Source organism: Apteryx mantelli, chromosome 10, assembly GCF_036417845.1.
Source record: "Apteryx mantelli isolate bAptMan1 chromosome 10, bAptMan1.hap1, whole genome shotgun sequence".
In the NCBI taxonomy this organism is placed as follows: Eukaryota; Metazoa; Chordata; class Aves; order Apterygiformes; family Apterygidae; genus Apteryx; species Apteryx mantelli.
Window position 1 is genome coordinate 16,315,349 of NC_089987.1, and position 8,583 is coordinate 16,323,931.

The 8,583-nt window shown below is 40.1% G+C and overlaps 1 long non-coding RNA gene across 1 annotated transcript; it reads left to right on the forward strand.

The window, feature by feature from the left end:
• The first annotated feature begins 3,397 nt into the window (after nt 1–3,397).
• LOC106483209 (uncharacterized) lies at nt 3,398–7,196 on the forward strand. The gene is made up of 4 exons (XR_001292329.2): nt 3,398–3,461; nt 4,204–4,373; nt 6,117–6,203; nt 7,045–7,196. It is a non-coding gene; the product is annotated as an uncharacterized lncRNA (long non-coding RNA).
• The last annotated feature ends 1,387 nt before the right edge of the window (nt 7,197–8,583 follow it).

Below are 8,583 nucleotides of genomic sequence, written 5' to 3' on the forward strand. Positions count from 1 at the left end.
CTCCATGTGCAACTACAAAAGTTATGGCCAAATTTACATATCCTCACAGTGATTTATATCATTTACCACGCGCAATTTTTGGAGCTTCAGTTTATTCCGGGGACATTTGCTGTCATTGTAGCTGAGGGTTTCTTAATATCATGAACTACCACAAGATGGCACTGACCCCGAGGCACCTCAGCCTGCCCAGCCTCTTCCCATTGCCTGGGCATCAGGTTTGCCATTATAGAAGCAGTTTGAGTTACTTTATTCATCTTTTACTAACTAGCTGGTGGCAAAAACACTACTCATCTTTCGTTTTCTTTTTTTGTTTGTTTGTTTTCTTAAAATTGTGGATTTGAATTAACTGATTCTATGTTATGAAACTTTGGGATTTATTTGGATATAATTTGCTTATGTCATGTGATGGCTGGTTTTTAGGCATGAGCCAAACTCTACAAACACCAGCTGGGGCAAATCCACCAGGAGCTGGCCTTTGGCATTCACTGCCAAATGGGGTTGGTTCTTATCAAAAGGCAGAAATCAGTATTCATGGGGTTGGGGGGAGCAGCTCATGAAACATGACTGTGTGTTTATAGGAAGCACTTACTGCAGAAGTACTCGTTAGTTTGTTGCTGTGAAGCTTTCTGTTGGGGTTGTTTCTTTCTGGAGCATCATCCTGCCATCATGCTGATGAGCCAGCATGACCATACTGCCAGCCACCATGGTCCTTCACTTTGCAATGCTTCTTCAGCACCTTCTGTACTTTTGTGTTAGACACCCACCTCTGGACTCTCCAGGTATTCCCAGTTCGTTCACAACACCCATCATTTTGCTATAATAGTAAGATATTGCTCATTACTTTTGACCAAAGTAACTAAATTCTGTGCCTTTTAGGCTACTCGTAGCATCCTGAACTCCAGCGGCTCATTTGATTGATGCATTGTAATAACTGCTTTGAATCCCTTTGTTGTGAAACTAGTTTTCAACTTCACCCATGTATAATAAATAGACTAACAAACACACTGTATTATTTTATTCCTTTTTAAAGTCATTTATTACACTGCATCAGGAAACCTCCTGGATAAAACCAATTCACTTTTAGCATGGTTTAACACACTGTTCTTATATAAACTGCTCTTCCATTAAAACCATACATTACAAAACCTGCCCAACATTAACATAAAAACATTTTCATTTAGTAAACTTTTAGTCAAATCAAATTTTAATTTTGCCTGGAAATTGAGCTAGTTTTCTTCATGGAAAGGGAAAAAGTTGTCTTTTACAATGCCTTCCTCATCTATGAGAAGATATAAACATTTGGCACATGCTGATATAATACAGAAACTGTATTTCTTTAAAATAGGATGAATCCCACACTTTTTCTGGGTTTAAATCAAACCCTTATCCAAGGGAAAATATAGAAATACAGAATACAGACAGTGCAGTACAAACATAGCACAGATGCTTACATTTAAACATATGCCATTCAGATGTTACAAAAATTATTCAGACACCAACATATCAAAGGCATATTATTGACATATGGTGCCTGACATGCTTCCACAAATGAGTAATTACGCTGGCTTTGATCACAACCATGTGACTCATATCCTTCCATATGAACAGTTTATCAGAGGAACAGTCAGATTTGTGCCTATACAGGAACATGTTTCTTGGATTTCTTCTGAAGGACGGACCATGCTTTAATCATACAGTACATGTCAAATCAGAAGAACGTCTTTCAGACCCAGGGCAAGCAGGTCTGCTTGGAAGTGAGGTCAGCCTACCAGTTGTGCTGTGCAGTACTGCATTACAATTCTTAGAAACACTCCTTCCTCAGGGATAGCAATCCAGTCTCCTGGAGAAGGTTCAAGGAGGAGTACCCTCTAAAATAGCAAGATAACAGACTGGCAAATTTCAGCCAGCCACTTCAGGTAGTTTTCCTCTGCAGTAAAGATTTGTTCTGGTCTTGGCAGTCCTCCAGAATTCGTAGGAGTAACAACACCCTATCAAAGTCTCCCATTAGCTGTCACAACACAGTCTTTAGTTGCTGAATTTGCTAAAACTGTTCCATTCCATGGTATTCATCTCACAAAGGGACCCCAGAAACACCACAGAACTACCATTGCTGCTGTTAAGCTACTCTCCAAGAGGCAGGCAAACAGAAGCTGCTTCTCCAAATTAGATACACTTGGCTATTCTCAATGCTATTCTCTTAAAAAAAGGTAGCCTTCTGTTTATCACGTTACTCACTTGGGTGACAGTCACCAGGACTCTCAGCAGGGAGACTGACAATCAGATTGCTGCCTAGTATAAAGTACCACAACAGTGCATTGTTGTGAAAAAACATTTCCAAGGGCATCTCTTCCTACTCTCCAACTGTCCTTTGCTCACCTGTATCAGGGTAGACTATCACTGATTTGTGCACTTCTGCACCTGAAAGTGAGTATGTGACTATTGTGCAGAAATGTTCTGATACAAAGAAAAGTAAAAGTTTTTCCTGGACTGAGCACCCCTCATTCACTGCCTTATGCTGCAAACTACCTTGACAGCTAATGCAGGAGGACTGAGTAGCAAAAGGGTTTTTTTCAACTTTCCATTGGACTTCTGATGCTGCAGGAGGTGCTGTTTCATCAGATGAGGCTACCCCTTGAGCACTGCAGTCATGCCAGGGCACAGCTTCTTGTCTTAAATGAAGCAGTGTTGCTCAGATCTTATTGGTAACAGCTCCTATTATTGTTGCCATACTCATTGCTATGGATCAAGAAATGGCACCTGTATTTAAAGGAAGCCTGCCTGACTCTGCCTGCCACACTCTTTACAAATAAATTCCAGATTTTCTGCACAAGCATTTTCATGCTATTTATCCTCTGCCTAATGTCTTAACAGACTTCTCTTCTATCCCTGCCCTCCTCCCAGCCAGTAATTTAAATCAGCAGTAAGATCAACCCGAATTTCCAGCATAACATCACACCCCCAATCCTATATGCAGCATTATGATATGGCCTGAACAAAGTTCCTGCTCTTACCTTAGCATCGTAAGCAAGAACACGGGAGTCCTATTCAGTGTACCACTTTATGGTTGTCCTGCAGCTGCCTCATTTTCAGGGCATACAGAAACCATCAGATGTATCAGTTTCCTCTGCAGCAGCAAGTCTAAAAGCACACATTAAATGTCAGGATGCAGACTTATTTTCTGTCTTGCTTTCTTTACACTGGTGAATTTCAATATACTTAGCTCACAGTTTAACGGCTCTAAGAGATGGAAGGTAGATCACTGCTGTAGACTCTGTTTGTTCCTGCAGCTAGAACACTCTGACACAGGCTCGACCACCTCGTGCAAAAGAAGGACTGAATTTACACTTCCCACAGAGTGCTGCCAATCCACTACAGGAAAAGCAAATGGGGAGGCAGAACAATTCCTCTTCTAGCAGCCATGTTGTGAGGGGCTGTGGACTGCTTGATCTCCTTGGCATGTGGTAGGTAGTTCCAGACCATGGGAGAAATAGGTGTTAAAGCCCATTGGCTGGGGACCCCGGTCAGGCTAAAGCAGAGGTTAGATGCCAAGGTACTCAGCCCTATCAAGTCTAAAGCATGTTTCAGCAGGGAAAAGCAGAATTTTAGATGTCTGGGGAGCTTTTCTGGCCAAAATCCAAGGAACCAAGTTGGAGGCTGTTGAGGGTCCGCCAGGGTCAGATAAGAGCCGAAAGATAGGTAATTTAAGATTTCAGCCTTAGAAGTCAGTGCCTAAATTCTGTCTACATTCCCTTCTAGACAGCCCTCAGGAGGCAGTTGTTCAGCTCAGAGCCTGAAAAAGTGAGAATAAAAGAAGCAAAGGCCATACCAAAGTTACACAGACACCAGCTGAGGAAGGACACATTGTTGAGAGAGACTTTGCTGCACCTGTGTATGTAAATAAGCAAGTAGAAAAAATATGCTTAAAGCTAAATCGGCTCTATTGTCTTCCCTTCCCCAAGACAGCTCCAGCCTTGAACCCTTAATTCAAGATCCCTGGCACTACCTAATTCATGTGTCCTAAATAAATATTTTTCTCTAATAAATAAATATAAATAATCTATTTCTCCATCAGAACATCCTAGAGTCTAACAGTTTAGTCACCATTTTACACCTCAATCCTCATTCAGCTGGGGGAGGGCTTCTTACAAATGCGCTTGACTAAGATGAAAGTCCAAAGTGTTATTCCTCTCTGGCCATGTTTAGAGCCTAATCCAGGACACTTGCTGCTCCCACTGACACCTAGTCAAGGCTTTTGGCTATCATCCTGCCACTTCGTAGTGATGACAGCTTGCTCCGTACGGACAAAAGTCCCTTTGTTGCTCAGCCCAAGCTGCTGAAGACCCCCACAGGATAACTGATAATCAAAATGCCAGGTGAGTACATCTAGCCCTAAATTGCAAGTTTGATTGCAAAAGCTTTTGCCTTGAAGTCTTTTGTACTTCCAGTCCTGAGTTTTCTGTCTTTAAATAAAAATACTGCTAGTGTTTATAGAATTTCCACAGTTTATTTTATCAGCCTCTCTGTGTGTTCTCTCTGGTATACAGAAGAAAAAAAACCCCATGCCATATATTTTCTTCTAGTCACTAGTTGGTCCTCCTTTAAGGACCTTGTAAGACATTTTTGTGTATTGTTTCTCTGCATATGTGGGCAGCTTTACTACTTCATCCCCCTCAGGACCACTTAACAACATCAGCAAAGCAATTAAGTGTAGTTTTCAGGAAAATGCCAGAGGCATTACACTGTCTGGATGGGAGTCTCAACCCAATTATTTTCAGCTAGTTGTGAACTGTGGAAAGTGGACTTTACTTCATTATAACTTCAGTTCCCACTGATTAAAAGTCTAGTGTGTTACAGACGGTAAGGAAAAATGAAACAATTAAACTTTCCATCAATAAAATTGCTGCATATTCTTCAACATAGGGGTTTACTTCTCTCCAGAGAAGTGATTAAAATGAACTGATTGAACTATAATTTGATTGACTGAAGAGCCTCAATCCATTGCACTAAAGCTTAAATTCCATCTTATTGCTCTATTTAACTCTGAATATAAAAAATTACTGGCGGTCTTGCAAACCCCTTATACAGTCAGCCAGCTGAAATTTCTTACCGTTCACAGGCTGCAGAGGGTTCTGTTCTCTCTTTGCTGTGCATGCATGATTCACAATGGACAGAAGTTGAAAAAGAGGAGATGATATCTAAGAAATGACATTAATACAGCTTTAAAAAAATTATAAAAGCCCTGCTAAATTATCAGGTACCTACTACATATTCATCTGGGGACTTCTAAACACAATCACAGATAAAGCTAATCCCAGAGACTGGACAGAGTAATTGGCAGGTTATATATAGTTGCTGCAGCAAAAATTAAAAGTATTCTCCCAACCAAGAAATCCATCCATGATGCACCTCCCCACCGCAGATCTCTCTTCAGCAAGGTGTGAGGTTGCCATATGCATAGGTTCATGTGCATGCATACGCAGGACTCTTCCATTCCAGGAGATACTTAAGCAGCACATTTAGCCTGGTCTACAGGGTAAATTGTGCTGGTTATGAATTGCGATGCCTGGGTTCCAGGTCAAAGTTTCTTCAGACTTGAGGTAACTTTCTAAGGTTTGCTTTTTCTGCAGGGCACTGATCTCCACAGATGAAAAAGTGTCCTGCCAGAGTAAGGGCTTCTTAGTGCACAACAAAGTCAAATGAAAGCAGGAATGATGCTGACTGGCAGCAAGTTGAGCTGATGGTGCTGGAAGACCAAGAAACAATGGCAAATTAAGAAACAATGAGCTGCCTGCTTCTGTCAATAGGATAATATGATGTACTGATATAGAAAATACCTAGATTAGTGTACCCGCTCTGAAAATTTAATTGAAATGCCATTTCCTATTATAGGGTGTCACTCTGTTGTATGACATCTTCTGATTTCTCTATTCCCACCTCATATTTTGAAATACAGGATTTGAAAGACAACTGCACCACAGTAACATTGAATTAGCATATATTATAAAGTTGCAGCAAGGACACATTATGTTGGCAATTAAATCAATTAGGCTGGGTAAGATATGCAGATAATGGTATGCAACACCTGGGTTAAACACTTAATGCTCTTCCTTCAACAGGCAGCTCAAACTCCAGATGAAGTCAAAAGATGCTTTCCCATTAACATCATTGAGAACTGGGACCACAGCCATTTAGACAATATAAAGGTGATGTAGTTCACTCAGTAATCTGGGGACACAGGCTCCTTCATTCCTTCAGCTATAATATTTACTGTTGAGCTCAGTTTACTGTTGAGCTTTGTGCTTCTAGCTGTGACTAAAATACTAGGCTAGCTTCATAGCTAATCAGGCCAGGTATGTGATAGGTAATAGCTGATTCTGAACCTTGGACATTGCCAATCCCAGTTTTATAGGGATTTCTGATCATAGTCAAGGGTTACTAATCCAGTAAGTTTTTTTATTTCATTGTTTAAGCATAGGGCATACCACAATTCTTCATATTTGTTAACCAAAATTACCAAGACTGTACTAGAATCACTGAGTCAATATTGATCGGATAAAACACTCTCTGCATCTAATTTTGAAGGAACACAAATTATTTTTGGCACTCAATGATTGACTTGCACTATTGGTCTTTTCTTTTGTTTCCTCTTTCATTTTCATTACCAGGTGTTATAAATGTTATCCTTTACAACACCTCAATGTATGTAACTTTGAATAAAGATGTGCCGTAACAACAATAACAGAAGCATATTAAAGACAGACAAGGGCAAATGCAGAATCACAGATTTGTAGGTGTGTCTGGAGACTGCAGGATGTTTGCTATGTTCCCTGGGTCCAGCTTTATGTAGACACACCAAATGTATGTAGGGCACCAAACAGTTTAAATGTCTACTAGAAGCTTTCAGTTCTTAAACAGACAAATTCTCTCAATTATAATAACACCGTTGTCAGCATAAAAGCTGCAGAAGAAGGTGCTGTATTTAAAACTTGTATCTTGCAGGAGAAGCTGCAGTGTTAATAAGATTTGTATCTTATTTTTCTGCAGGACAAGAAATGTTCTTGCTTGACAACAAAATGAGACCCAAGTATGAAACCACCTTTGAGTGACTTATTCCAAGTTGCTGGAACAAGTATCTATGAAAGAAATCCAGCCCATTTCAGTAGGAATGGTCAGTTCTTAAATTAGAAAGTGGCAGGGATGTTACAAACCATATAATCATCTCTCACAGTGTTCCTACGTCTATGGCAGCAAGCAGAGCTTAGGAAGTTGACAGGCAATTTGGGGAGTGTACAAAAAATGTCAAGATCAGGGTAGGGCTTTCCAAGCCGAGCCTGTGCAGGCAGATGAAGGAGGGAGAACAGGCATCTGTTTGCCCAAGCAATGGCTCAGTGTGTCTCCCCAGAAAAGCATCTGTGATTGGAATTTGCCAACAGCTCCACCAAACCACCCTGGACCAGCACATCAGGGAGAAAGGGAAGAATGATTCAAGTGGGATCTACTTTCCGTATCTGTGAGTCTCCTGGCAGATGCAAAGGAATAACTACTTACAACTGGCAAAAAGAATGTCACTTCTCTAGGGATGCTGTGGACCATACAGGTGACTTTTTTGTCCTTACCCTGTTAGGGAGAGGAATCAGAATTTTCTATTTTTCCACAGCAAGTGGATCTCAAAACCTGTAATTACAAAAATATATAAAAACATATAAGCCAGCAGATTTATGTTTGAATAATACAGTCCTTTAATTACAGGTATACCATAATTCTTAATTTTTTGAGGAAATGTGATTACTGCCATTTCTTCATTAGGTTAGAGTCTCACTATTTAAGAAAAAAATATTTAAAAGGCATGGTATTATCCATTTACTCCACATTGATAAAAACCCCAAGCAAACACTTGAATGCTCTCTTCCTAGCAACGAAGATCCTTCCTCAGAAAAGCAGCATATTTGTTTTTTTCTGTACCTTGTATTAAGCCAAATTTCTAGTTCTCAACCCTTCCACCGTTCAATAATCATCACATTCCTGGAATATCATTTTAGATGAAAGTCTGAACCAGTGACTAAGCCATCATTGTTCATTTTCTAAAAAAAATCGAAATTTTTTTCAAAAACATCACATGAGAAACATGAGTGCCCTCAGCTTTAATATTACAGCAAGCCCATCTATCAAGCCATCGAGAACAATTTTGGGCCAAAATTCCACATTGGATACATCTAAGTCCCTATCTGAATATCTGTGTTACCACTACTTACTTGTAATACTACAGCCACAGGGACAGATTTGCAGAATTTTGTGTATCCTTCACTTCCACTGGCCAAAAATACCAAAAAATTAATATTAGGCAGTAAGCTTCTTCACGTTTACTAACTTGCTCTACAGTTTAACTCTTTAAATTACTGGCAACATTTTAAAAAGTGCTGAGCTTCTGCAGTTCCCACTACAGTGAGTAGGAAATACAGATACTTGGTACTCCCTTGTGATTTAGCTCTGTCTTTACAGGCTGATACAGCTGTACTGTTTCTACTGGAGAAACAGTTATTTTGGATCTCTTACTATCTCTGTGGGATGCCAGGAACTCCCCCA